Source organism: Dermacentor silvarum, chromosome 1 (assembly GCF_013339745.2).
Source record: "Dermacentor silvarum isolate Dsil-2018 chromosome 1, BIME_Dsil_1.4, whole genome shotgun sequence".
NCBI classification, from domain to species: domain Eukaryota; kingdom Metazoa; phylum Arthropoda; class Arachnida; order Ixodida; family Ixodidae; genus Dermacentor; species Dermacentor silvarum.
In genome coordinates, this window is record NC_051154.1 from 289,538,037 (window position 1) to 289,546,823 (window position 8,787).

An 8,787-nucleotide genomic window follows, 5' to 3' on the forward strand; every position below is an offset into this window, starting at 1 on the left:
GTGTGATGTGTTTGTAACATCATTAAACCGTTCCCTACTATGTGAGTCTTCCTGCGTCCAGCCCAAGCCTCACACGGAAGACTTTGCCTGGACTTAACAGAATCTGCTATTCTTTCGTTCGGGGCCTCCATTTTGGGATTCAGCCACAGGGATGCTTGCTCCGCTGTCCAAACATTTCTTACAGAACCCAAACGAGTTCCCTGCTAAATTCGATCTTTTTTGCACTTTTAAACAAATTATTACTCATTCAATATGACTTTCCTCATTTTATTTTAACAGATAATTCTACGTTGTTCAACGCTAATTCTATAGATTTGCGGAAATTTATGCTTCATATTAATTTGGAATAATGCACCCATTTCTTGGCCAATCCCCCATCGTGGGTAGGAGCCACAGACGTGATAGGCAACAACAACGACCCCCGCAGGGTTACGGAGGCACCCTGCAGTGCGCTGTTTGCACACTAGCAAACGGATGACAACTGACTACTACAGCGATTGAAGCCAACAGTAGCATCAATGTGCGAGGAAGTGACCAGGACGAAACGACCAGCAACAGCCCAGAGTGGTCCGGCAGCCATGTCGCCACCACTGTCTGAATCCCCTTCTACACCCACGAAGGTATAGTGTACAAAGCATTATATGTGTCATATATCCAATCTTGAAATGCTTGAAAAGCTTGCGGCCCTTTATACACAATGCCTCACAACTTCAAGTGTACCAGAGAGCTGGAAGAACGCCAACATTATACTAATCCATAAGAAGGGAGACGTTAAAGAATTGGAAGAATTATATACGCATTAGTTTGCTTTCGGTATTCTATAAAATATTCACCAAGATAATTTCCAATAGAATCAGGGCAACACTTGACTTCAGCCAACCAAGAGAACAGGCTGGCTTCAGGAAGGGATATTCTACGATGGATCATATCTATGTCATCAATCAGATAATCGAGAAATCTGCGGAGTACAATCAACCTCTCTATATGGCTTTCATAGATTATGAAAAGGAATTTGATTCAGTGGAGATACCAGCAGTCATAGAGGCTTTGTGTAATCAAGGAGTATACAGGAGGCATACGTGAATATCTTGGGAAACATCTAACAGGATTCCACAGCTACCTTCGTTCTCCAGAAGAAAAGTAGAAAGTTACCTTTTAAGAAAGGGGTGAGACAGGGCGACACAATCTCTCCAATGCTATTCAATGCATGTTTAGAAGAAGTATTCAAGCTCTTAGACTGGGAAGGCTTAGGAGTGAGGATCAACGGCGAATATCTCAGCAAAATTCGGTGTGCAGATGACATTGTCCTATTCAGCAACAATGGAGATGAATTACAGCAAATGATTGAGGACCCTAATAGAGGAAGTGTAAGAATTGAGTTGAAGATTAATATGCAGAAGACAAAGATAATATTCAATAGCCTGGCAAAGGAACAAGAATTCAGGATCGCCAGTCAGCCTCTAGAGTCTGTAAAGGAGTACGTTTATCTAGGTCAATTACTCACAGGGGACCCTGATCTAGAGAAAGAAATTTACAGAAGAATAAAATTGGGTTGGAGTGCATACGGCAGGCATTGCCAAATCCTGACTGGGAGCTTACCACTGTCGTTGAAAAGGAAAGTGTACAATCATTGCATTCTACCAATGCTAACATGTGGGGCAGAAACTTGGAGGTTAACAAAGAAGCTCGAGAACAAGTTGAGGACCGCACAAAGAGCGATGGAACGAAAAATGTTAGGACTAACGTTAAGAGACAGGAAGAGAGCGGTGTGGATCAGAGAACAAATGGAGATAGCCGATATTCTAGTTGACATTAAGCGGAAGAAATGGATCTGTGCAGGCCATGTAATGCGTAGTATGGACAACCGTTGGACCATTAGGGTTACAGAATGGATACCAAGACAAGAGAAGCGCAGTCGAGGTCGGCAGAAAACCAGATGGGATGATGAAGTCAGGAAATTTGCAGGCGCAAGATGGAATACGTTAGCGCAAGACAGGGGTAATTGGAGATCGCAGGGAGAGGCCTTCGTCCTGCAGTGGACTTAAACTAGAGGCTGATGATGATGATATCCAATGTAGAAGTTGCTGGTGTGCTCGGTATGCGTTAGCTTGTTCGCTGCGTGTTGAGTAGCTATCAGTGAAGAACTTCATGGGCTCTGGTATGATGGGAGGAACAGTGGAACAGCTCTCGGAACAGCTCTCGCAGACTTCGCTGAACCTATAGGGGAAATTGCGTCACGCAGCTTCAAAGCGGTGGCGAAGGTTCTTGCTGAAATGGAGTGGTAGAAGACACCCGTGATTGTATAGATCACTGAGTATGGCATTCCGCTGCTGAGCACGAGGTCGCGGGTTGGACTCCCGACCGCGGCGGCCGCATTCCGTTGGTGGCTGAATGCAAAAACGCTCGCGTATACAGGCGGGAACAAAATTTTGCGCAATCTACGAGTGCACACCGAATTGGACTTACTGTATATGGCCACCTATAGAGCATGCATACACAGTAACTCTACAGGGTGTTTCACTTGGGCCAAACTTCACAAATATGCAAATGCTACGTAGCTGGACGGAACCAAGGTAATGTCGTTTGCCGTCGCTCAGAGATACTCAGATTATTATTGCGATATCAATTAGATGGACACTCCAAGCGGATTTCTGCCATCACCGTCGCTGTCGCCGTGAGGTTCCGTATGAAATCCAATGGCAATGAAATCGTTGCTGCGTGCCGTAGGCTGTATGTTCGAGTGAAAGCACGCGAGGGACGCGTGCTTTGACGGGGAGCGAACGCACGGCGGAGAGCAAGCGCGACTTCTTTCGTCACGCGAGAGACCATGGGGGGAAGGGAGGCGACGTTTGGCTGCGGCATCAAATGTGTATTTATATAAAAACGTAGCGAGGCGAGAAGGTGGTAAAGACTTACGACGCTGCTCGACGAGTGTCCCGTTCTGATATCGTCGAAAACCTACGAGCCGCCGCCAGAGGCACCGGCAACAGTCACCAACACCACGCGCGTTCGGTGCGACCGCGGGCAAAACACCGACGGCATCGACAACAGTTATGCGCGTTGTTGGTGCTGCTACATGTCTAAGTTTATACAGCTGATAAAACTACTATCCTTACTCTGTATAGCTCTCTACTAATTTGCTATCGCAATTGATGCTTCGCCTTTCGGGTGAAACTGCGACATTTTTTATTTTTTGCATTCCGCCTAATTCCATAATGAGTCTTAATTTTTCAACTTCATTATTATAATTAGATGAAAAGTGTCAATAAGGAAATTGTAGAGCAACATGAAAAACTCCCGATGCAGATTTCTGTTGCTCAATACGTGCCACATAAAAGTGTTTTTCCAAGCATGAAAACAGCCCGCTAATACCCGCAAAATTGACCGTGGGACTGGCCGCTCGAGGCACTTTCGAGTGTAGCGGACCAATCTGCGATTGGTCCTCTACGTCTTACTTGGCATGTGGTGACTGGTCGAAAATCGCAGCGGCGCGGAACGGAAGGTTTAAAATGCCGCCAGAACGGATACTGGTGGCGGATACAATTGTCACACGTTTTCTGTTAAGCTGGCTAAATTGGGAAGCGCAAGGGCTCAACCCATACTCTTTTTTCCTTTTCTCAGGCAAACCAGAAATCCGAGGCGCTCATGAATGACTTCGCGAGGTTCCTGTGCAATGAAGAACCAGATGTGTTCCAAAATGTCTTTAGAGTAAAACGTCTTCTGGAGCTTACTGATCGCCATTTCCGAGATGGCAACGACTTCATGGAGTCCTTCTTCAGCCTCTGTACACAAGACATCGAAGACGACTGCTGGACGTTCTCTTGTCACCGTAGGTTGAACACCGTATTAATGCCACGTGGCATCGAAATGATCAGTCTTCACGAGAACGCTTTCGCTTTGCAGACTCTGGAAAACACGGATGACGTCCTCATCGGTCGAACCGACCTGCTTCCGATGTGCATCTGCATTTGGCTGTTGCGAACGCATTCGTGCATATCCAAAGTAGTCTTGAATGTAGCGACTGTCGCGCGCTTTCACGTTCCCGAATTCTGGAGGCTGCTTTCCTTTAACACTGCTCACCTCGACCAAGTAGAACTAAGAGGCTTGATGACAGATGAGAGTCATTTTGGACTCTATCCGTTGTTCGTAAATGCTAGTAAACTTACAGAACTTATTATAGTTGATATGCCCCTGAACAACATGGAAGTATCGAAACTGTGCCTTGCACTGTTTGAGAAAAAAAGACTGCAGCGTCTAGTGCTGAAATATGTCGGCATGACTACAACGGCACTGCAGCTCCTGGGGAAGGTCATCCCAAGTTGCTGCCGTCCAATGTCACTCGAGTGGCGTGAAAAAATCCGGCCATGTGAGTCATACGAAATTGCGGCGGCAAGTCTTTTGGACACGCCTGTCAGCAAGCTGTGTCTGGAGGCTCCTTGCAACTGGATGGACCTCTTCAAGCGCCTTCGCTACAACAAAAGCCTTTCCGAGCTGGAAATAATGGACTGTGACTCTCTCACGTTTCTGTCACTGAATGAACTGGCGGACGCCATGCTCATCAACTCGACTATAAGGCGATTGAAACTTACTATTAGCTTTCCTCCGATGAACGCGTACGTATCTGATGCCTGGCGCAAGCTGACACAGTCGATCGGGCAAAACAGAGGCCTGAAATCATTGAGTTTTGCCTCGTCGAACTTCTGCGAGGAGAGCCAGCCGATGGCGTCACTTGCGGAAGCGATTGCTTTGAACAAAACTCTAGTCGAACTTTCGGTGGAAGACTGCAATCTCTCCTGTTTGAGTGTGTTATTTCTTCTCGATGGGTTGTCGCGGAACGAGACGATGAAGACACTGCATCTCGGCCTATTGCGCGAGGACGAACAGATCAACCAGCGGGTGCTGAAGCGTGTTACCGAACTAGGCCTGGGCGAACGCGTTGACTGTGTGTACGAGCTCAAAAATGACTGGCTGCTTAGGTGGCCCCGCGAAGTCTACGCAGCGGTGCCCTTTCGTAGGGTGAGAGTGGCGCGCACGTCCGCCTTCAACGGGGACTACATTCTCAATATCCTCCACCATGCGCTGGGAACCCTCACTTCTTTGTACGTGGAAGGCGTGGCTGGTGTGCCTATGACCTCCATTGGTGCACAGTATCTGTCCGACCTGTTTGCTAACAGCATTGTACTCGAACACGTGACGCTTCTTTTTGACGCAGCCACCGGTCCAATCGTCACCATACTCGACGGGTTGGCATCTTCCAAATCGATCTATTCCGTGGTCGTCGGCCGCGGATGGCAGCTGTCTGACGAGGTGGCGATCACGTTCGAAGAAACCATCCGAAAGAACAGTAGTATAGCAGAACTGACGGTATGGCAAGACACTCGGGTGGGATTCGAGAAACTCAAGGCGCACCTTCGACTCGGCGTTGAGCGCAACGACGCCATCTGCAAAGTGCGATTATTGTACGGCCCTGAGAAGAAGGAATCGCATGACTGGGCTCTTCTGATGTTGTTGCTAAGCAACAGGGTCGTCACCAGCTGGGCGTTGGACATTATCTTAGGTTACAGTATGACGGAATACAGTATGAGTAAATAGATGAACGCATTTACTCACTTAAACAGTTGCAACAATTACCGGGCCGTTGTGCGCCACGCTGCGGGATGCGATGACAACGAATTCGTCGGCAAGATGGTGGAAGCCATTGATCGGGCTGAAGGACATGTGGTGAAGGTTCCGCCTTCTGTCACTAAAAAAGGCGGGCAAACACGATTGGATGATAAAGTGAGAAAGGCGTTGCGCAGTCTCAACAAGGATTTCCATGAGGAGGTCAAGATCGTCTTCAAGGCCGAGAAGTGCGAGTACATGCCACCTCCTCCTCAAGGAATTTAGTATGGGAGGTTCCTCCCAAGTTGCGCTACATCTATGTTGATAGCGTGAGTCTTCCATTGACTCTGGCTTTATGTTTTAAAAATTTAACACGGAACTTTCCCCCCTATTTTATGCTCTATAACAAACGTTTTGTCGTTCGTTGACATGTCTTTGATAACGCTCAACAAACGGGGACATTCGTTGCGTTGTTATAAGACTAATTATTTTGTTGGTATTATTTGTGACTCTGTGCCTCTAGGAGTAGGAGTTTTATCATGTACTTTGCTGTCTAATCCACGTGGTGAGAATAAAGTGTTGCCATCTTTGCACTTCGTCTTGGGCTGTGTCTTCGCATCACCGAATAGTAGTTAGCAGCACCAGCACAACCAATGGATTCTACAGCCAGATCTGTGAATGGCACATGAAGCAATAGTTCTTTTGTTTATAGCAGGTTTCGCCATAATATCTATTAAAGCGAATATATATCATTGTCAGAACAATTTTCTTTCCGGCTATCTAACTAAATATGCGGTCTAAAAGTATGTGCCAATCTGGAAGGTAATACAGATAGTCTAGAAATGTGAGTCTAAACTCGTTTACAACACTCTTCAACGAAAAAAAAAATCCTTCAAAATTTAGAGGGCGCTTAAGCTTCACCTTTAAGAGTGGCACGCGAAGCATTCAAAGATCCCTTACTGTCAGGCTTCCCGGCAGCTGCAGCTTTCTTTCTCCTCGCTGCCGAGGAGGCTAGCGCCATCTGGATGGCGTATGTGCAAGGACCTTCGATTGGGCACGGCTGGGCTCGACTGGCGCGCGCGCTCGCTTTTGCGAGCGCACGCGCCAGTCGAGCCCGGCCGTGGATTGGGTCGCGCCGCTGTGTCAATGGTAAAAATGCTGGAAAAGGGGTGTGTATTTGATTTTCCGAATAACAGAATTACGTTTTCTCATATATTAAAATTACCATCCGACGCTATCATACCTGAAGGTTGGGGTTAAGTCGTACTTTACGATATTTACGATGCATTTTACTTTGCGAAATTCAATTATTACACGAGCGCCTCTGCGCCACGCGGAGGGCCTGTGTGGTCGGGGTGGTTCGGGAGGATTTCCTTGGCAGCGGCTGCCGCACGCGGAGACCGACGCATACGCCTGATTTTCTGCGACACGGGGCCCCCTTAACGCTCGCGCGTTAAAATCTCTCCGGTGCTTCGCGGAGTCGCCCCGCGTCACACGGGTTCATCAAGCCCAGCAGCCCGACGCTTTATGCAGCTACGCTACGAAGGCTTTTTTTGTAGCGACAGCTACATTGCGCCAGAGTTTCGCATCTTCGCCGTCGCCTGCACTTTGAGCCGTGGCCGCACTGTGACGTCACACCACGGCCCTCGATTCTCCAGCAATTCGGCTCGTCGCGGTCGCCGCGCGGCTACTGCTCCTGCCGTCGGTAAAGCCCATATATATATATATATATATATATATATATACATATATATATATATATATATATATAGAGAGAGAGAGAGAGAGAGAGAGCCTTTGGCCGTTGGGCGCTCGCTGCGCCCTCTGTATGACGTCACACCCCGCGCTCCGCAGCTGTGATAACCGGAAGTATAGAAGGGGAGAGTTCGCGTTGCCGCAGCCATAGTTGAGGCCGCAGTATGGATGGTGTCTAACTATAAGCGAAGCCTAAGCGCAGCCGGGGGTCTGTAACTATTGCTACTCGACTAGGTTTAACCAGAGCTAAACCACAGCCAATTTCTTTCTGTATTTCATTGCTTGACACATTACAATAGACAAAATTAGTAAAACAAATATCGTCGACAACTGCTCTTAGGCGGACACGAATTATTTAAAAACATTCATCTCAATAATAATAATATCAAATATTCGTTGATCCAATCGGGAAGTCCAGACTGTGCTGGTATAGCTCTTACAAATGAGGCACTCTCGACAAAGCTTACGCGCACAGGACGTGCGTTGACATCTGTATGCCTCAGTTGAATACATCTCTTTCATATACTGTGGCGGCCTAGGAGCATGATAAGGTCATATTGTACGCCTCCAGTGTTTCCGAGTGGTAGAAATTGATTTCACATGGGCCTAAAGACAACTCCTTAAGAATGGTACACTGGAGCATGTCCCGTAAAAATATGGGATTCCAAAAGTCTATGAAAACACGTTCTATCATTTACGTTTTAGAGCGCAGCTCCTAGGCGCCCGTTCCTGCGCTGAGCGGAGGCGTGCCTCGTCATACCTCGTAACTAGAGTGTACTAGAATATGGTCGAGTGGGACGAGCGGCTAGGGCGGCGCATGCTTTGCAGTGAGGCGCCCGACATGGAAAAATACTGGGGCGGCGCTGCGGTCGAAGTGGATTGGGCCGCATCAAGGTCGCGCCGTTGGAAACTGCTGGCGATACTCGGCAGGGTCATTCGTACTACTTCGCGCGCTGGTATTTGCGTTCAGACCGATCAAATGGGGTTCATAATTGCATATGGCAGGTATTTATGCCTTAAGAATAAATTCCTTTCCTTTCTCTTCTTTATTTATTTTTCATTATCTTCTAATGCCGCTCGGTGATTGCGCGCATTGCGGCCGCAGTGTCGGCTTTCATTCTACTATGTTCTCGTACGGTTTCCTTCGGAGAAAAAATATTTGTCTCGTTCTTCAAGCAGCATGTATCTCTCATGTGCATTGTTGCGCATATAGTTTTCTATCAGTAGGTCTTGCGAAACGCAGACGAAGCAACATATGTAACCTTCCTTCTTGCCGCTTCGAACAATTGTAAAGCATATCTGCCCCATCCGGCGCCTTGTACTTAGATTTACGGGAAGCATTGGTATAGATTAAAAAAAAAAGAGTAAACTGCAGTGCAACATTCCATTCAAGTTTCCGCCTTTCTCGCGTAACAGAACGCGGAGTAATTG